The sequence below is a fragment of the Canis lupus genome, chromosome 8 (assembly GCF_048164855.1).
Source record: "Canis lupus baileyi chromosome 8, mCanLup2.hap1, whole genome shotgun sequence".
Lineage (NCBI taxonomy): Eukaryota > Metazoa > Chordata > Mammalia > Carnivora > Canidae > Canis > Canis lupus.
This window is the reverse complement of record NC_132845.1, coordinates 10,206,870-10,228,671: the sequence shown is the minus strand read 5'-3', so window position 1 is coordinate 10,228,671 and position 21,802 is coordinate 10,206,870. Positions and strand designations below refer to the sequence as shown.

Genomic DNA, 21,802 nt, shown 5'->3' with positions numbered 1-21,802 from the left:
ATAGAAAAATATTATGAGTACTCATTACAATTGTTAATAAATTAAAACCAACATTTCTCAGATTAAATAAAAACAGAACAAAACAAACAAAAAATTCACAACCAAATTCAAGGCCAAATGGCCTAAATCTGTAAAGAGATAAAATATATATTGCTAGAAACAGCAACATACTAAGATGATGCAAAATCACAAATATGTGTGCCCCTAAGGAAAAAAAAATCCTTAAAATTACTTTAAAATTTAAAAAGCAAGAGCTAAAATGAAAAATTGAAATCTTTAGTAAGATATCTTATTGCATTTTTTTCAGAAGCCAATAGCTCAAATAGAATAAAAAAGAAACAGCATATTAAATATCTCAATAAAACAACTGAGTCATCAACTGTAGTAGTAGATATGTTTTATTTTAAAACAAATAGAAATTTCACACTTTATAAAAACATGAAAACATTTTTGATACGTTTCAATTAACAACAATCTATGCATTTAACAGATAGTTACCAGGTATGTTCTGTGTGCCACATACTGTTCTCTTTCTGGAGAAACTAATTATATTATAACTTTAATTTTAATAAATTATTAAATAAATAAATTATGACAAATGCCTTGGTAAAAGATCGGAAAAATGTGACCTACTTTACATTTCAAAGGGTTCAATCTACAGCAGTGGATCTTAAACACAATTTTAACATAAAAGCTCTATAATTTTTTTTCAAAATTATATAAAATGTAAACTAGAATAGAAAAATATGAACTAGAATATAAAATATATAAACATATATAGACTAGAATATTTAGCACTTCTCCATAACTTAGCTCAATTATCTTATATCGCAGGCAAGAGATACAATTTTTCTGACTGACTTATTGGAAGAAGGAAGGAAGGAAGGAAGGGAGGATGGAAGGAAGGGAAAAAAATGTTCTGTCCTTGATTTCTCATGTAGAACTAAAGACGAGTAAACAATACTTAAACAGATTAAAAATAACATAGAGACATTGATAAAAACTTCTATGGTGTTGTATATACAAAGCCAATATATTTTTAGAGGTAAACTTTCTTCAATACACTATTTTCCTCTTCCTTGATGACTTTAGAATTTAACCCTCAAAAAAAGGCAAAATATTGTTTGTTTTCAATATTTACAAATGAAGTTAACTACTTATGGAGTAGAAAAGAGATCTCTTTTGGAAGTTAATTAAAATATGTATTTTCTTATATAGCGGCATGATTGAGCCATTCCAGTTCTTGATCTTCACCCTAGATATATGGTCATAAATATGAAGACAGGGAAATATTTACAAGAAAGATCATTCTAGTATTGTTTATAATGAAAAATTAGAAGCAGACTAATGCCTTTTAGTAGGTGGGTGCTTATATAAGTTATGGCATTTTCTTATCATAGAACAGTATGTAGCAATTAAGAATGAGGAGTAAAATGGAAAGGTCTTCATGACATATAGAGCAGTCTGTTTCACATAGTTTACCACTATTTAAGTTAACATAGGCACATATGGATATGTGTAAATGCATGAAAAATGTTACAGTGGATAAACACCAAACTAGTAACAGTAGTTACATTTGTAAAGTGATCTGGTATAGTGGCATAAGAGAGAGAAGAGTCGAAGGGGAAAGGATTTAGGCTTTATTTAGATTTAGGCTTATCTAGAATACTATTTTTTTTTTCTCATCCTATCATTCTCATAGGAATGAGGCACTCACAGTATAGAAGGAACTAGAACAGACTTGTCAAGTATAGTTTCAAAGATTAAAAACATGACTCTCCTACAAATATAGAATGGACACATGTCAGCTGTTTTATCAAACTCTTTAATGAAAAAAGTAATATGATAAAGCTGGTTTCAAAATTCTTTGAGGATTGAGGTTTATATGGCTATCAGAAAATATATTTTTAATATGGATATTAAAATAAAGTTAAATTATATACAAAATCGATGAACGTCCTATAAGGCATTCGTTAAAACCACAACCTTTGGAATTATTTTATTCTACTGGGTAGAAGTCTACAAATAACATGGAACTCCAATCAAAGAGCAAAACCAAACACATACATTCACTAAGATTAAACAGTTCTTAAATGTGCTTGTAAAATAATAAACCAACATAACATTAAAAGTATGTGCCACACCCTTTTTTGCTTATCTCCAAGTTTTGGATTACTTTTTTTAATAAAGCACAGAAAAACAGTAAGATGCTGCACCTTTAAGAATGGTATTTGAAACAGACATTATTTTAATCATGTTTAGGGAAATGTGATTAATTCCAGGAAAAATCATGATAGAAGTATCCAAATACAGATGGTGGAGATATATCAGTATAAAAAAATATATTATCAATTGTAGAAAATAAAAATTCATCCCAGTTGATGTATAAGCCCTGATACAAGAAAATACCCACTCAAATGCCAACAAGGACATAACAGAAAAACATAAAAGTTTTCAGAGAATATTAGAAGAAATTGCTGTTAGCTACATGTAGCTCCTTTATTCCCAGTGAATGAGATTACTGTCATTATGGAATCTATTCTGTATGTTATTTTTAGTTTATACATTTTCACAATGAAACTAATTATATAGTAAATTCCCATAGGTCATTCCACACATTGTGTATGTATGTGTGTGTGTGTTTTACACATTTTTCTGTCATAATCAGAACATTATAAATGTCTCCAGTTATAGATAAACCTGGATAAACCAATTCCCAATTACAATAAGATTCAGGTGACCACTTTGAGTTCTCCATAAGAAGAATGAAAAACTAAAAAATTTACACCATGCTTGGTGTGGCACATATCAGATAAATGTAAAACATTTGTTTAAAAAGTTTTCCCATAAATTACATAAACCACTATCTTCAAATATTAGGCTTAAATCAGGATTAGCCTAGTGAAATACTTCCTTGTACATTTTTAGTGAGCTTCTTACGTCTTAATTACTTGAAGAGATTTTGTTTAATAGTCTGTAATACAAATAAAGGTTGACTCTATGCAAAGAGATAAAAAGAACCCTACAGGTTCCTAATAATAAGGAAATATTAGTGTCTTTACATCCCGTGATCTTATTGAACTTTCTGATATGTTTATCCTGCATGCTGGAAATCTAGCAAGAGAGGCTATCAAAGTCACTTAATAAAAGCAGGGCATCAGGTTCTATCCCAAAAATGAGAAAAGAAAAGCTGAAACCTGCCTCCTATGAAAGTTAGTTGGAGGGCTTAGCATTATTGTTACAGGGTTGCTTTAAGTATCAAAGGAGATTCTTTCCCACTAGTATTGGAAGACTCAAGGAAAGCTCTTCTAAAATAAAGAATCTTGAAATCATCCCTTTCAAGGAATCTAGGGCACGCATATTTATATTGCTTTACAGAAAAAAAAAAAAACAAAACCCACCCACAACATTGATTTACATAAATTTGCATATACTACTTAAGTATGTAAAACTAATTAGTACAACTGAAAACAATGTATTCAAGATTCACATTTAAGGTCATTCAAAGAATTGAGGTCAACCAAGATTTGCAAATTAGTAAATCTGACTCCAGCAGGGTATTTCTCCCAAAGCAGGGATCCTTTTCAAAGTGCTTTTGCCAAACAGGCAAGGGCTTCCAAGATGATGACTCTGTAAAAACAAATGTCTACTTCCCCAGTGTTCAGTAAGAACCCCCTAAACATTTTTAGCATGCTTGGGGCTGCTAATCTCATTGACTCCCTCTTGTCTTGAGATGGCATGGTAGAGCACTCAGTCTGGTGTCTGAGGAGGCTAAGTGAGCTGCCTTGACTGATCAAGTCCCTGATAGGAAGCATTCAGTGCTCTATAAATGGCACACAACCCCCCAAAGAGTCCAAAATTGTCAGCTCCACTTGTAAGCCTTAGTGGCTTAAGCTGTTTATAAAGGATCCTAAAATAAGAAAGTTTTCTGTTTTAAATAGATAACCTATGAAGTTTTAAAAGGTGCAATATTTGGGCATTATATTTTCTTTCCCTGAGTTATGAGGGAACTTTAATAAAAAATGTCAGTAATCTCAAATCCATTTAAACTTGCGTCCTGGGATGTGCTGATTTACAGAGCCATGATCTGCCAGTGATGGATCATAGCTGATCAGGTCATTTGCTGATAAACATATTTCAGAGGATTTTCCTTTCCATTTTCTGTTGAAATTCTTACACTGTAATATGGTATGTCCTTGTAGTCTGACCTGACTCCCAACTTTTCTTCTTTCAAGAAAAGTCTATTTTCTGGAAATATAGCTCATCCTGTCGAACTACCTTTGCTATCTATTAAAGACTGGGACCCTGTTAAGGTTAATATAGTGCTAAACATTGAGATTCAAAATACACTTAATCAAGCAGTCAACTTTTTGAGCTCATTGATGCTGTTTTGGGATATTTAAGATCATTAAGGTACTTGGAAGGAACTTTCTCTTTGCTAGGGGATGAGGTTTTTGTTTTTGTTTTCCTTGACCTGGAATTTAAGTATATGTTTTCTGATTTTCTGATTTTTTTTTTTAAAGGGCTCCTTTCTCAGTCCATTATTGGCACTATCACCAAAATACTGCATTTATCTTGCTACCACTCCGTTTAAAAACTTTCAGAGGGGCCCTATTCATTACTGTTGGGGAGGAAAACATTTTCCTCCACCCTCTTGGGGTCACTGGCAATGTCAGAAAATTAAAATAGTAGAGACATATTAATACAAACAAAGCAGAAAGAGCTACTTAATATAATTTTTCAGAACATGGGAGCCCTCATAAGGATATGAAGATGTAAAGAAGCTATTAAACCTGAGTACTTTTAATGTTAGGTTTTGCTGAAGAGTGGACAGTGTCAGAGAAATAAAGTAGGGCAAAGGGTAGGAGCAGGCATAGTGAGCTGAGGAAAATTAGCTGTTTGTTCCTTCAGATTTTTCTTGGCATCCCTTTGTCTTCAGAGATAAGGATGCTCCTTTTCTGGAATAAAGGGAGGGCACCTCTCACATGGGGATTTTACACCTTTATCAGGGAAGAAGGACAGGGAGAGGGGAAAGTCAGAGTGACTCTCCTCCTTCTGCCATTTTGTCAATATCATTCGTTCAGCTTAAAATATTCAGTATGCCATGGTGCCTACTTTGGGGTATCATGTTCTGAACCCCATCACTACCTGTACACTCAAACCCCACTGTCTACCATTAGGAGGCCTCCATCTTCTGTCCTTGTCAATCTTTCTTTAGAACTTACTTTAGGCTTCCACTGTCTAAATACCTTCACTAATTCTCCTCCTACTCCAATTCTTACCTATTTGTTTTAGGGTACAACCTACTTTCTACTTTCTATAAAAGACTTCCATAGCTACTTTATTTCATCTTTATCTTAACCATCTCTCAGGTCCCAGCTCACATTCTCCCTTTGTAATAAAAGACACTTCTGACTCCTCTTCTTTAGCCATATCATTACCTACAATAATATAGTCTCCCATTTATAAGCCACAGATTATATGGTTTTATAGATGAGAAACTGAGGTATAGGGAGATTAAGAAGACTGCTCAAAGTAACAAAGCTGGGGTTCACGCCTGTTTTGTTTTGGTTTACTCTCTACAAAGCCCTGCTTGTAATCACAATAAACCTACTGACTTCTGAAATAGTATTCATTCATTTCACCTTTATTAACATGCTATTTTTATCATCTAATAAAAGCTCTGGTTTTGTTTAGTAACACCTGTGCTTTGATGAAATGTTTACTACATCTTATGCTTCTTTTTGTTTTCTAAAACTTAGGCACAAAGTGACACAATAAAACATTAATATGTTTCTTAGCTGCATTAGTCATTTCAAAGTAGTGATATGTGCAACATAAGAAAATAAATAGGAGAGTATTGGGGTATCTTATAAACTACCAAAAATTTACTGAATTTTCTTATTTCTTAGATATTGCTGATTATAAAATTAATCATAAATTTAATAATATTTTCAGAAAAGAATCCTGAAGCATTATAAAAACACTTTGGTAATAAAATATACACACACACATGCATGCGTACACATACACATACATACATTTGCAGAACATTTGCTAATTAAATAGTGTTTAGAAAAATGGAAAGATAGTAACTAAAAATGACATTTTTCAATTTCTACCAGTTCTTTTGACTTATGTAAAGAATTTTTAAAATAAAAAATTTCCCCTCAAGTTCTGTATATTATTCATGAATAATATATCAAACTCGGAGTTTCCTGATTATTCCTGCCTGGGCACATAATATATCTTTAACTGTCATTAAGTGTTGTAATGAACAGTGTGAAAGAAACAGATGAAGGAATGTATCTAACTTCTCTAATTCTCTTCAATTTCATGTAGATAATATTGACTTCATCTTCCTTTGATGCTTATAAAAATATTAACTTCTGGATTCTAGAAGCAAAATCCTAGGAGGCCACAGAGCTGCAAAAGAACATTTTATCTCTATATTTCTGGTACTCTGTGTCTTTCTTAATCCTTTTGATTTCTTTCTCTATCTTCGCTCTTTTTCTTTATTGCTTAAAACTAATGTTAGCATACAGTCCAGTGTTTGTCATGACAAGTACCCTCCTGAATCCTCATCACCTCCTTAACCATTTTTATTTTTATTTTTTAAAATTTTAACTTAAATTTTTTGAGAGAGAGAGAGTGAGCACATATGCATGACTAGAGGGTGGAGGGGCAGAGGGAGATAGAAAGAATCTTAAGCAGGCTTCCCACTCAGTGTAGAGCTGAAAAGATGTGGGGCTCAGTCTCATGACCCTGAGATCATGACTTGAGCCAAAATAGCTTTAGGCCCTTAACCGACTGAGCCACCCAGGGGCCTACTAATTTTTTTAAAAGATTTTATGTATTTATTCATGAGATACACGGGCGAGGGGGCCCAAAGATACAGGCAGAGGGAGGAGCAGGCTCCATGAAGGGAGCCCGGGACTCCAGGATCACACCCTCGGCTGAAGGCAGGTGCTAAACCACTGAGCCACCCAAGGATCCCCCCCTAATTTTATTGTCAAATTCAATAATTGTATTTTGTCTCTTAATTATTAGCTTAGAGAACCACTAAGAAAATATTTGAAAAATTTTGTATATAACAAAGAAATATTATCTACGTATGTAAAGAACTCTCAAAACTCAGTAAGAAGCGAACAATCCAATTATAACATGAGCAAAAGACATGGAAGACACTGGAATTCACTGAAGAATATAGTAAACAAAGCATATGAAAAAGCATTCAATATCTCTAGTCATCAGGAAAATGCAAATAAAAACTATAATGAAATATCATTAAAAGCCCACTAGAATGGCCAAAGTGAAAAATAGAAATAATACTAAATGAGGATGCAGAGAAACTGGATCAATATTGTAAAATGGTACCACCACTCTGGAAAATAATTTGGCAGTTTCTTAAAAAGCTATATATTAAATTATCATATGACCCAGTTATTGCACTCCTGTGCTTTGATCCCAAAGAAATAAAAACACTCTCACACACACAAAAATGAATAATCCGATTTAAAAATGATCAGAAGACATGAACAGACATTTTTCCAAAGAAGACATACAGTCGGCTAACAGACACATAAAAAAGATGTTCAATATCACTCACCATCAGGGAAACGCAAACCCAAACTACAATGAGATATCACCTCACACCTGTCAGAATGGCTAAAGTCAACAACACAGGAAATAAATGTTAGCAAGGATATGGCAAAAGAGGAACCCTAGGAATGCAAACTGGTACAACCACTTTGGAAAAGAGTATAGAGGTTCCTCAAAAAACTACAAATGGAACTACCCATTATCCAGCAATTGCATTACTAGATATTTGCACAAAGAATACAAAAGTACTAATTCAAAGGGATACATGCATGCTGATGTTTATAGCAGCATTGTCTATAATAGCCAAATTATGGAAAATGCCCAGGTGTCCAAGAAGATGTGGTATATATACACAATGGAATATTAATAATAAAAAAGAGTGAAATCTTCCCATCTGCAACAACATGGATGAAGCTAGAAAGTACAATGCTAAGTGAAATAAGTCAGTCAGAGAAAGGCAAATACCGTATGACTTCACTTACGGGTAGAATTTAAGAAACAAAACAAATGAGTAAAGGGGAAAAGAGAGAGAGAGAGAGAGAGAAAGAGAAGCATATCAAGAAACAGACCCGTAACTATAGAGAACTGATGATTACCAGAAGGGAGGTGTGTGTGAGGATGGGTGAAATTAGGCGTTGGGGATAAAGGGGTATATTTGTGATGAGCCCCAGGTGTTGTTTGTAAGTGTGGAATCACTGTATTGTGCAACTGAAACTAATATGACACTGTGTTGACTAATTAGAATTTAAATAAAACCAAAACCAAAACAAAACAATGCCCCCCCAAAAAATCACACATTCACACAAAAACCAATATGTAAATATTCACGTAAAGGATGGTAAACAGCCCAGATATCCTTCAATTGATGCGTAAAGTGTGGCACCTAAACACCATGGGATACTACTCAAAGATAAAAAGGAATGAATATTGATATACACAACACGAGAATCATACTGAGTGAAAACAGCTATTCCCGTAAGGTAATTATACTGTATGATTCCATTTATATAAGATTTTGAAATGACAACATTTTGGAAATTTAGAACAGATTGGTTAGGGAGTGGGCACGGTTGGAGAGTAGAAGTTGTGTTCATAAAAAAGCAGCATGAGAGATTCTTGTGATGATTGAATTGGTCCATATCTTGACTGTTTGGGGGGGATGCATAAACTTCTACATGTGATAAAGTTGTAGAGATTTAAATATACACTCTCGCATCCCTCACCCTTGCACACACAAATATACACGAGTCCACGCAAAAACTGGGAAAATCTAATTAAAATTTCTAGGTCGCATCAATGCCAAGATCTTGACTGTAATATTGCACTGTAGTTTCATATCTTCTTATTTTACAACTGCATGTGAATCCACAATTATTTCAATAAAATTTGATTTAAAAATAGTAAAATAAAAATATTTTACTTTATATAATATTTAATAAAAGTATAAAAAAGAATAGGTAAAATCATCAAATAATCATAATTCTGTGGTTCATTCTCCCTTCATAGATATTGGTTTTTAATAATAGGAACATGTATTGAGATATCCATTTTATAGGGCTAGAGCCAATATCAAAGTCAAGGGTAGATTTCGAAGTATTGCAATGCCAAACACATATACTGCGCGAGAGTAGGAAAAGAAAAAGTTTAGGATAAAAATGTAAAGGGTGTCAAATGAATCATTAAGAGATATTTAGGTCAGTGGCTCTGAAACTTTACCATGCCTACAAATTACTTGGAAGACTTGCTAAATATCCAGGGGCTAGGACACAACTCCAGAGGTCTTGATTCAGTAGATCTGTGATGGAGTCTGGCATCATCCATGGTGGTGGCATCAGTTCACAGATAACAATTTAAAAATCATTGATTTACAAATAATTAATTGCAGGACAATACAGAATGTATTTCTTAAGTTGGTAGAAATATATAGATGGTTACTACCATTAAGGACTTTAACATCAATTGAATCCTAAAATTTTGATTGAAAGAAATCTGTAATTTAACTACAGATTATACCTGTGAATAAATAGAACATCATATCTACTGATTTCATTAGAAAAGAAATGAAAGGCTGTATCTTTACATCAGAATTGCTTTTGTTTTTTTTCTGAATTTAAAATAGTCTGCTCCGTCTAGAAAAGTATGAAATTTTAATGGCTGGTGTCATAAAAATAGAATTGATAAATACTCAATTGATACTAATTCTGAAAGATCTAGATATAGTAGCTGATGAACAAATTTATTTATGACTATTTTCTAGACCAGATTCTGAAGCAATCAGTAGACCTGTTATACAAACAAAATAAGTACAGAGCTTTCATGTACAAAGTACATGGACATTTTTCTCTATTTTTTAGAACTTTATACTTTTGGGGATTTTTTTTTTTTACACCTACATTTGTTTTTGAATATAAATGTACATTTATTAGAATCTCTTTTAGTAGCTATCATCACTGTAATACTGAAGAACAAATATCCCAAAACATAGTGGCTTACATTTATTATTATATTTATGGGTTGCAAGTGATCTAGAATAGTGCCAACCTGGGCAGGTCTGCTTCAAGAGGCTGATAGGTAGGTAGACTAGAACAAGTCTTCTCCACATGTCTCATTTCAGGACTCTATCTGGGAACAGAGGGAATGTTTTTCTCATGACAATGACAGAAGCATAAGAGGACAAGGCCAACCATATAAACGCATTTTTAGCATTTGTTCACCTCAGTTCTGCTAACATCCCACCGACCAAAATGAATAACCTGACCAAGCTCAAAGTCATGGAGCACAGAAGTTTGTTTCAACTACAACGATGTTATGGCAAGAAGGGAGGACGTATAGTTCTATTCCTAGGGAGTGTAAATTTAGGGGAGGTCATTAGCTCAAGTGACCAAGGATCACATTCTCGGTAACAATATTATCATTTGGACATAACTTATTTGGGAATTATAAGAGATACCATATTTATTTCAATTGTTTGTTAACACGTGATTTTTATAATTAGTTCTTTAAACATATTATATTTTTTAAAGATTTTATTTATTCATGAGAGACACACAGAGAGAGAGAGAGAGAGGCAGAGACACAGGCAGAGGGAGAAGCAGGCATGTAGGGAGCCCAATGTGGGACTCCATCCTGGGACTGCGGGATCACATCTTGAGCCGAAGGCAGGTACGCTTAACTGCTGTGCCACCCAGGCGTCCCCAAAATATATTTTTTTTAAGATTTTATTTATTTATTCATGAGAGACAAGGAGAGAGAGGCAGAGACATGGGCAGAGGGAGAAGCAGGTTCCCTGCAGGGAGCCCGATGTGGGACTTGATCCCAGGACCCCAGGATCACGTCCTGAGCCACAGGTAGATGCTCAACCACTGAATCACCCAGGCACCCCTAAAAATATTAATTTTAACTAAAATCAACTTTGAGCTTCTCACTCCACTCCATCTTTTACCCATGGAATACTTGCCCTGTATAACATTTGTATCATTTATCTTTTGCAATGTAACACGTCATCCCAACGTTAATGACATAAAACATTGATTTTTCTATATGCTTATGATTCTGTGGGTCACAATTTGGGCTCTGCCAAGATTGGATATCTTGCTAGTGTAGGGCCTCCACTGGGATGGCTGAGATGGCTAGGAAGACTGAGTCCCTTTCTCCACATGTCTCATCTCTCAACCTCAGAAAGTCTAGGTAAGACTTGTGTTTCTGGCAACAGTGTTCCAGAAGGACAAGAGTAGAAAATGCAAGACACCATGAGGCCTAGGATCAGAACTCACATAATGACACATCCATTACATTTTATTGATCAGAGCAAGGTACAAGGCCATTCCTGAGATGGAGAATGAACAGTTATGTTCCCTTGTATTAATGTGCTGATATAAACTAGGTGATTTTGATAAATGAAGTCTATAAAATGTCCTTATGTCTCGTACTTTTTCAGGCTTCTTGAGCTAGCATAACATTGTTAAAATACTCCATTCTTCAAATTTTCCCCAGTGGTTTTTTTTCTATACCTTACACCTAGAGCTGAATCTTTGATCAGAGATGTCTAAAAGTTTGTAATCATGTTTACCATCAAAATTCTTTTTATTTTCATCCCATACAAAATACGTAATATATTTAAGAATTACATATTACCAATAAAGCATATGTTAAATGGCAGTAAAGTTTTCTTCCTTTCAAATTAATAAAAATATTTGGAAGCTTTTACATATTTTCATTCCTTCTCAACAGATTATTTTGTTCATCCCTAGGAAGACCGGTGTGTTAGATTATGGCTTTCCTAATAAGCTAATTCTCAAAATGAGTAGGTATATTAATCTGGATAGGCTAACTATGGTCAATAGTGAATCTGAAAGTATCTGATACTTAACACAATAGAATGTTTTTCTGACTTACATAAGGACTTCTAGTGATTGGCAGGTGGTCTGTATAATAATGTCAAGATCAAGCTCCTTTTATATTATTTTTCTGTCCTCTTCTAGCTCATCTTCATACTCTAGTCATCTGGTGGATGGATTAGGGGGGAAAAAAAGATACATGGGAGGAGATAGTCCAGGCCTGGAAATAGCACATATCCCTTGTTCCTGTATTTCACTGGCAGGAACTAATTTGCATGGTCACATCTAAATGCAAAAAAGGCTGATAAATGTGTTGCAGCTACATACTAAGAGGAAAAGGACATGACCTTTGGTGAAGGCATGGCACACTCTGCCATGGTGAGAAATAAATGGCAAATTATCCTCTACTCTTACTAGTAATCAGTGATGTGTAAAGCTATTGCTATGCCCTTGAATTTTGTCTGTCTGATTGTTCAATTCAATGAGTAGAACTTTTTAGAGACAAGGCAGGATATAAGTCTAGCCACAAAGAATTCCCCTCCATGTATGTTTCCCGGGACTTGTTAAAACAGACCCCAGCTGCTATTCTTTAGACTATAAAGTAAGTTTCTCATTAATTCTGCCCCTTTAGCAGCTGACAGGCAATTTGACTGCTTGGAAAACACACTGGGTTTTTATGACCCACACGTAAGTAATCATAACCAGCCATATGTAAAACCACAAAGCATAAATTGATGGAACTAATACAATTTTAACCAACAATATTACAGGTTATATTTTAGCACTACAAAGTCCCTTTTAACATTTCAGGATTGTCCTATAGAAGTGCACTGGATTTTGCTTTCCTACGAGAAAGATACACAGTTTTACTAAAATTGCTCTTTTTTTCTGTTTAACTTTTATTTTTGCCTTACAAATGTTTTATTTTTAGATTGCTGTGTAGTACACATTGAGAGCTTGTGTAAAAATATAATAATTAATATATAAACATTTTAGAGCTATTTCAGAGAGGAGTAATTGATATATAAATTCAATTTCCTGATTTCTTTTTTTTTTTAATTTCCTGATTTCTGTCCAAGTATTATCTTTTTTTCACCTATTGTTTTTAGAACAAGTAACTCAGATATTTCACAGATTTTCATCTTGGTTTAAAACAAGTAGTTTTGAAAACAAGGACTCATTGATAATAGGGCCATAGGACATTATGCTATGAAAAAATATATATATGGGGTTGAATTGTGTGTCCCCAAATTCATATTTTGAAGCCCTAACCCCCAATATCTCAAAATGTGATTGATTTCAGAGATAGGGCCTTCAAAGAAGTGATTGAATTAAAATGAAGCTATTAGTGTGGACTCTAATTCAGTCTTGTGAGAAGAGGAAACTTGAACACACTGAGACAGACACGAGTGATGAAGACGCAGAGATGACGATGTGAGGACACAGCAAACTGCCATCTACAGACAAATAGGAGAGATTTCATAAGAAACTAAATTTGCTGATACCTTCATCTTGGCCTTACAGCCTCTAGATCTGTGAGCAAGTAAATTTCTGCTGTGTAAACCACCTAATCTTCAGTATTTTGTTATGGCAGTTCTAGCAAACCAATAGTAAAAATATATGCTAATATTATATAAGTATATGAAGAGCGAGCGACAGATTCTATAAGAAAAAAAGTGTTAAATATAATAAATATTTAGTAGCTAAAGGCCAATTCAATTTTGTAAAACCTTTTGGATATTAAATATTTGCAAGATGTTAAAGTTAGTTATTTAATAGCTGAAGTTAGTAATAAGTTTAGTTGCATCGCAGAAAAGAAATGGTGAAATTTAACAAGATGTCTAATGTTACCACAGATGTATGGAATTGTTGGTAATTTTTAGAGCAAATTGTTACTGATCTAACAATGTCTGACCTAACAGAAAATGAAAGAAAAATATAAAATACAAATTTTATAAGGATTTTATCTCTAATCCAATTTTAAGACTTGAACGCTGTTTAGAATGAACTCCTTCAGATACACAGAAGAAAGTAGTTCTATAAAAACAAACACATTGGTGGAAAAGGATAAACCACTTATATATCCATTCCTAATCCCATCTACAGAGACCTGTGACTCTTTCAGTTAATAAATTTTATAGCAACTCTGCTCAAATGTTACCTACTCTGCTCAAATGTTACCTATCAAAAGAGACTGCCTGAAAAAAAAAAAAAGAGACTGCCTGCCCATCCCATCATATTTTGATCCTTATTCATTCTCAGCTTTCTTATTGTATTTATTTATTTCTATGTGCTTTACTTGACAGCATATTATATGCTTGTTTATTTGTTTCATATTAGGGAAAGAAAGGAAAACAAGGATTTTGTGATTGCCTTACCCTTACATCCTTAGCCTCTAAAAAAGTTCCTAGTGCAATGAAAATGCTCAATAACTATTTACTGAATTGATAGATTAATTAGTATTTACTCGTTTTGTTTATGCTTATTTAAGTCAGTATAATGGTAATAGTCACAGAGTTTCCTAACTAAACCCCACCTAAAGCATGAAGATCACAATCTAATTGGTAAGATTAGAAGATGAATGGACTAGGATAATTCAATTTTTAAGAAGTGTCCTAGGGGGATCCCTGAGTGGCTCTGCGGTTTGGCACCTGCCTTCGGCCCAGGGAGTGACCCTGGAGTCCCAGGATCCAGTCTCACATTGAGTCCCACATGGGGCTCCCTGCATGGAGCCTGCTTCTCCCTCTGCCTGTGCCTCTCTCTCTCTCTCTCTCTCTCTCTCTCTGTGAGTGTCTCTCATGAATAAATAAATAAAATGTTAAAAAAAAGAAGTGTCCTAGGTATCCACAGTCATATGGAAAATGGCAATTCCTTAAGTATTGAAATATAATTACGATATAATCCAGCATATACCCAAAATAAATGAAAGAAGGGGCCCCAACAGAAATTTGTACAACACGCTCAGGGTAGCATTATTCACAAGAGTCAAAAGGTGGAAGATACCCACGTGTCTGTCAACAGATAAAGGATAAACACAATGGTATGGACATTCAATGGAACACTATTCAGCCTTTTAAATGGAAGGAGGTTCTGACACTTGCTATAAGCTGGGTGAAACCTGAAGGCATTATTTTAACTGAAGCAAGCTGGTTACAAAGGACTGATATTATACAATTCCACTTACATGAGTCATTTGTAGTAGTCAAACTCTAGTCAAACACAAAGTAGAATGGTGGTGCCAGGGTTTGAGAGGAGAGACAAACAAGGAGTTGTTATTGAACGGGTATAGAGTTTCAGTGTTGCAAGATGAAAAAGTTCTGGAGATTGGTTGTGCAACTGTAGAATCTACTTAACACTACTGAATTATACAGTAAATGAGCAAGATGGTAAATATATGTATTTTACCACAATTTAAAAAAGTGTGCTATCCAAAAATGAATCTATGTAGTTCTTAAAAGAGCAAGATAGTTCTGCTCTGCCTTTTGCTCTTAAAGAGTGGGACCAAAGATCTTATAAACATAATACATTCATTCCATTAAAATGTCCATATTAAGATCCAAAAATACCATAAGTTTTCATACCTTCTACTGGATTATGATTCCAATACATAAGGAAGAATGAAGTTGAATGACTCATAAACAAATACATTTTGCATCTCCTAAAAAAATTGTGTTTACTAAAATATTGAAGACATTTGAGCTTTTAAAAATTAAATGGATGAGTAAAGTAAGGCCCCGACTCTAAAGTCAGTTGAGATGAACCATAAAAACTAGGTCTCCAGACTCACAAATTCTTTCCATTAGAGGTTACCTTTTTTAACAATATAAGAAAATAAGAATTAGAAGTTCAGATAGATAATTTAACATGCATTTGAAATTTACAGTGTTATTAATACTTTTCATAATCATTATAAATGTTTTTGTTATTTTCAAACAGACTACTAACCAGCATATTAAGATGAACTCCAAACTGCTTCTAGATGTATTTATGGTCCTATCATTGGGTTATTGAAGCTGAAAAATTTTTTTTTGAATAATTATTTATTTGAAATGAAATAATTTTAACAATAATAACAATAAAATAGATCTAATATACAATCATTGTCATTGTTAGATTCTAATTAATAAATAGTATTTCAACAGATAGTTTTCCACTTGTCATTATACATGGTTTTCCTCTTAGGTCAATAAAAACATTTGAATATTACCATCTCACAAAAAAGTATAGTAACAGATTACATATTTTGCTACTTTTAAAAATTTTATGTCTCTCATTTTTTTTAATTTTATTTATTTATTTGACAGAAAGAGAGAGAGAAAGAGAGAGCACACACACAAGTGACTGAGCCACCTGGGTGCCCTCATATTTTGCTACTCAAATCTGATTTTGAATAGATATTTTTTATTTTAAAATCTCCAGGAGGGAAGCCTGGGTGGCTCAGTGATTGAGTGCCTGCCTTCAGCTCAGGGCCTGATCCTGGAGTCCCAGGATTGAGTCCTGCATCAGGCTCCCTGTGTGGAGCCTGCTTCTCCCTCTGCCTATGTCTCTGCCTCTCTCTTTCTCTCCGGGCTTCTCATGAATAAATAAATAAAATCTTAAAAAAAAAAAATCTTCAGAAAGAGGGGCACCTGGCTGTTCATTTGGTAGAGCACATGACTCATGATCTCAGGGTTGTGACTTCGAGCCCTACAATGGGTGCAGAGGTTACTAAAAAATAAAATAATAATAATAAAAAAAATCTCCAGGAGGAATAAAGCTAATTAGAGGTTTTCCTAGAAAACAAGTGTAGGTATAAATATATGCCATCATTGTAAATATATAATGATGTTGCATAAGGAAGAGATCAAGCCACAGGCTCAGTATTTGAGGCCAAAGTCTTCCTATTCGATTACAAAATTCTCTGACCTAAGATCTGTGCCTATGATAAGACCTTTGCCTTAGAGTGAGAGAGAATCCAGCTTCGATTCAGAACTCTCCTAGGCTTTCTCTCTAGTCTTGGAAAAGTCACATGGGAACATTCTGAAGGACGACCCCATGACCACGTGCAAGTCATCCAGGAGAAGCCCTTCAGTTCAAATAGGTTTCTGTTATTAAGATCAAATGTTGCCAAGATTACCTAATGCAAAATTGTTAGGACCCTTTGAAGACCACGAGATCAAGTGCTAAGTAAAATCCACTCTGAACATGTTTTGAAGACACCAAGCACATTTGGCAAGTGGAAATGTCTTTCTTCTCTTCAAATCGTCAGTACAAGTAGTATCTTCTTAATCAAGCCCTATGTTTCATGATGATGACAAAAGTTATAAGTGAGTCAAGTAAACTGTAACATCAGGAGAGAAAAACAACCAGACTGGGGACCAAGAATTTCAAAAATCTATGCCAGTTATCCAGTCTGGGGATATTAAGTCTTGCTCCTTCTCATGTTTGCTGTTTGCTCCATATCATTGATGGATAAACACCATCATCATCATCAACAATAGGAAAAAAAAAAACTTAAAACAGGAGAGAAAGGAAGAGTAGCTAAAGGCAGCTCTTAAAATAGAATGGTTCACTCAAAAGAATTTACTCAAATGTAAGCACCTGAAATAACAAGTGGCAAAGCTCCTAAATAATAGATAACAGTAAACCCTAGCCCTGGTGTGCAAGCAACACAGACTACAAAGCAAGGAGAAGTCTTACCAGGAGTATCCTGTATTATCTAGAACTTATGATTTACACATATTGATTTCAGTAGAGAGGGCGATCGTCATATAGTATACAGGTAGATACACAGAGAGCACACGTACACACCATAGTGTACATAGAGGTTACATGTTTCCAACATAACTAACAGTAAGGGTTACTCTGCACAGTCATTCATTACATAGACCCCTAGATATGCGCCATATAACAAATAGTCCCTGTTTGTTTTTTATGCTAAATACAGGCAATGCACTCTGAACTTTGCTCTTCTCTTTAATTTTTTTTTTTTTTTAATGTTGATGGAGAGCTACTAGTTGAATTCATGGTCCATTAAGGGATTGCCACAGTTGTTTGAAAAAAATAGTGTATACGCATTAATGTGAGCCAAATATGGATTCCCCTAAGTCACCTTCTTAAATCATTTTCAACTTATATGAAATTATGAGACATAAATTGCTTAATATTAAAATGTTATGCAAAAAACCTTCATTATGCTATTATTTTCAGTTCCAAAGTCTCCCTAATGAAGATTCCATCCCCTCGATTCACCCTTACCTATATCCACAATCAAAAGTACCCTTTGTCTCATTAAAATTCAAGAGTAGTATAATGGGCTTTTCTCTTTCACTAGGCACTTAAAGATCTAGCTTTTAATAAATCAACAGGTGTATTTGCCTTCTTCATTAGATCATAAGCTCTTTAGGACTTAATACACATTGTGTAACTCAACTTTGTATTCCTCGTGGTACTAACGTGATGATTTCCATGTAAGCACTTAACACATGTTTAGTCGATTCAATTTAGGAGGCAAAGAAAGAGCAAATAGTGAATGGCCATATGGAGATTTCAGAAAGTTATGATAAGTAAGAGTGAATTTTAAAAGGTCAGAATTAGGATTTCATTTTCCCCCATTTTAAGTACCTATAAATGTTCTATCTGAAGACTTTTTAAAGCCTCTTTGTATGTGAACATACTTTTAGGTGCTTCCTCATGATTCACATTGCACTACTCTACTTCTACATGGTTCACATACGAGCTCACACAATTTAGAGTTGCTTTTTTCCCCCCACCTCAGTAACCTGATCGTCCTCTCACTGCTGCCCTGCTATATTAATGACACCTCCATTCAATATGGAAAGCCGTTACCTTCCTTTGCTACCTGACTCTCATAGATATCTGACATCAGTCTTTTTGGTTTCAAATAACTCATTATGCAGGTATTAACTGATTATGTAGAGCCATATATAGATCTGTAACTGCTAAAATGTCCACATATTATCAGTTTCTTATTCCCAAAACAATTTCATTCTTTTAAATTACACATTTTGACAACAACTGGGATAAGAAAGGATGGTTTAAATAATCAAATAGGTTCTGAATTTACTTTATCTGTTTGTTTTACAGATCTATATTTCCAGGTGGAATATGTGAATATTCTGGTTAAATTGACTTATATAGTTAATTCATTTTGGGAGCCAAGCTATGTCAGACCCTTAGGCTCTTACTGACATAGGATGTGCACAGGATGAGCATAACTGACATCCAGTACTCAGTGATCGATGTTGGGTCATGAGAGAATTATGCCAAAGATCAAAAATAATTTAAAAGGAAAAGATACAGTAGGGGTTAAACCAAAATCGAAACAAAGCAAAACAGAAGATGGGCCCTTAACTTTGACCCAAGAGGACAGAAACAACTATTTAGGGAACAGTTGGAGTTCTATTCAAAGCATTGAAGGAATGATGTGGCATCATTCAAAATTAATCAAGAAAAAAAAATCCCTCCATCTATTTCAAGTAGAAAGGGGTTTAATATAGAAAATAATGTACTTAGGGCACCTGGGTAGCTCAGTGGTTGAGCATCTGTCTTTGGCTCAGGTTGTGATCCCCAGGTTCTGGGATCGAGTCCCATATCGGGTTCCCTGCAGGAAGCCTGCTTTTCCCTCTGCCTATGTCTCTGCTCCTCTCTCTGTGTCTCTCATAAATAAATAAATAAAATCTTGGGGAAAAAAGAAAAGAAGGTACTTCAACACATTAGGAAACATGGAGAACTAAAAATCTTCATGGGCCCTGAATCAAGGTCCAGCTATGGTCCAGGGAGTTGTTACCTTTATAAAGGTTAGGAACCTACAGAAAATTGCAGCTGACACCACAGCAGCTCAATCATGCATGACCTTCTGAGTACAGAAATTCAGTTAGAAAAAAAAAAAAAGAAAGAAAGAAATTTAGTTAGAAACTGAATAAAACTCACATCTATCCAAATATCTGCCGTATCTTTCAGAAGAAAAAAAATATGATTTCTACCCCTCCCTCTGTCTTTTAAGTAACTCATTGCATTTCATGTTTAGCAGAACCCGAAATATATCAGGAATTCTACAGGAAATTGGAGCTGGAGGGCAGTCGAGCAAACAAAGGCCAACGATGGTGTACACAGGAAGCCTGTTGGTGAGAACTCACAAAGACAGAGTGGTAGCAGATATGTGGGGGCCCCTGTTGCCATGGAATTCTAGGGGTAGCACACAGAAATCGAGCAGGGACAAAGGTGAGATTTTCAGGAAGAGGCTCTAAGCTTCAGCTGTGGGGGGGTTTATTAGAGAATCTAATTAGGAAAGTTACAGCAAGATGAGAGACAAGGATGCAATGGCAACGTGATGTGTGAGATCCTTGGCTGTAGTCTTCTCCTTTTAGCTCAACATACATGGGATTGAAAGCACTAACCCCTCACCTGGTATGATCAGGAGGCTGTGTGCAGGTCTTGTGACTGCAGGTACAAAATGTGTTGAGCAAATTGCATCTCTCATTGTCTTATCATGACCCAGTGAGTACTAGCTCCCTTCTTGGTGTAACTAAGGGAGCTGGAGTCCAAGTATTGCAACTGACCAGGATAGAGTGCTTTAATTATTGGGAGAGTAGCTGGCTTCCATGAAATCAGGTCTTTTCATGTCTTGGACAAGTTACTCTTTATTTTGTTCTTTTCCTTCCAACCTATATTTCTTTTATCTGTGAAGACTTGTGTTTCAGGAGCAGGTTGAAATTTTCCTTGCTTAAGATAGCATTATCATGCAAATAGTATGACTTAAGGCAAGTCTTCAAATCTTCCATTCCTTATCTATTCTAGAACTGTTCATTCATATCTTATGACATGTAACTGTACCTCCTGCTAGGAGGGCCAGAGTATATTTTCTTACTTTTTTTGCTCTTGGACTTGGCCATATAACTTGCTTTGACCTGCAGAATGTTGGCAGATATTATGTAAGAGGAAAGCTTAAATATAAATTACTATCTGTAGACTGATGTGAGAAAATCATATTCCAGGGGAATATCTTGCTACCCTTTTAGCCTTGTTTCAGAAAACTCAAGAGGAGACCTAAACCCTTCCTGAACTATGGATCCAGCCTTGTTCGGTTGAGTTTAGCCCTGATCAGCCTAACCTCAGTAGACTTAAATACCAGGGAACATGTGAGTGTGACCTTTGTTTTTGTTAGCCATTAAAATTCTTGGGTTTGTTGTTCTTGTTTTATTATTACATAGCAAAAACTAATACAGTTTTGTTGGTTGCACTGACTGCTTTAGTCTTCATTTATCTTCACCTTTATTTTTCCTCTGCATCTGGTAAAAGGCCTCCTTCCAGGGTATTTTGAGTATCTGGCTAAGTACTTCTTGTATAGTAGTAACCTTACTTGCTGAGATAATCAGGATGAATTATTTCAACCAGTCATTTTTTTTTCCTACTAGTCTAGTGTCATGAGAAATCCAAAAAGTGTCAGTCTCTTTCTACTGCATGGGAGCATTGTTGTGTCTTCTGGTGGAATCATTCTTCTCTTGGTGATGATGGTCTTTGTGGCAGAGAAAATTAGGGCCAACAGATATTAACACCCTTCCTTGAAGTTGACTTAGGGCTTTGCAGTTGAGTTCTGGCTATGGAAATGTGATCGGAGACATATCACAAATGGTCTGTGGCACTTTAGTGATGACATGTTTTCTTTATTGTTCTTGTCCTGCTGTCAGCCAAATGTTGGAAGCCATGTATTATGAAAGAAGTGCTACAAAAAGGTTAGAGCCAGTCCTTCCACATAATAATATAGAAGACAGACTCTACCAAACTTTACACAAACAAGAAATAAACCTTTGTGGAATTAAGCCAGTGGTATTTTGGAGATGTTTGCTATATGACAAAATAAT

The 21,802-nt window shown here is 34.8% G+C and overlaps 1 long non-coding RNA gene across 7 annotated transcripts in view; it reads right to left on the bottom strand.

Annotated features, from left to right (window-relative positions):
- The window catches only part of LOC140637530 (uncharacterized), an 87,980-nt gene that overhangs the window by 2,380 nt on the left and 63,798 nt on the right, over positions 1 to 21,802 (bottom strand). For 2 of the 7 annotated variants that reach the window (XR_012034619.1, XR_012034623.1), the window contains 2 exons: positions 15,885 to 15,952; positions 10,096 to 10,224 (listed from right to left, as the gene is read on the bottom strand). This is a non-coding gene — a long non-coding RNA (uncharacterized lncRNA). Of the gene's footprint in view, positions 1 to 10,095; positions 10,225 to 15,123; positions 15,149 to 15,884; positions 15,953 to 21,802 lie in introns of all 7 variants that reach the window. The other 5 variants (XR_012034622.1, XR_012034621.1, XR_012034620.1 and 2 more) reach the window with 5 other exon arrangements.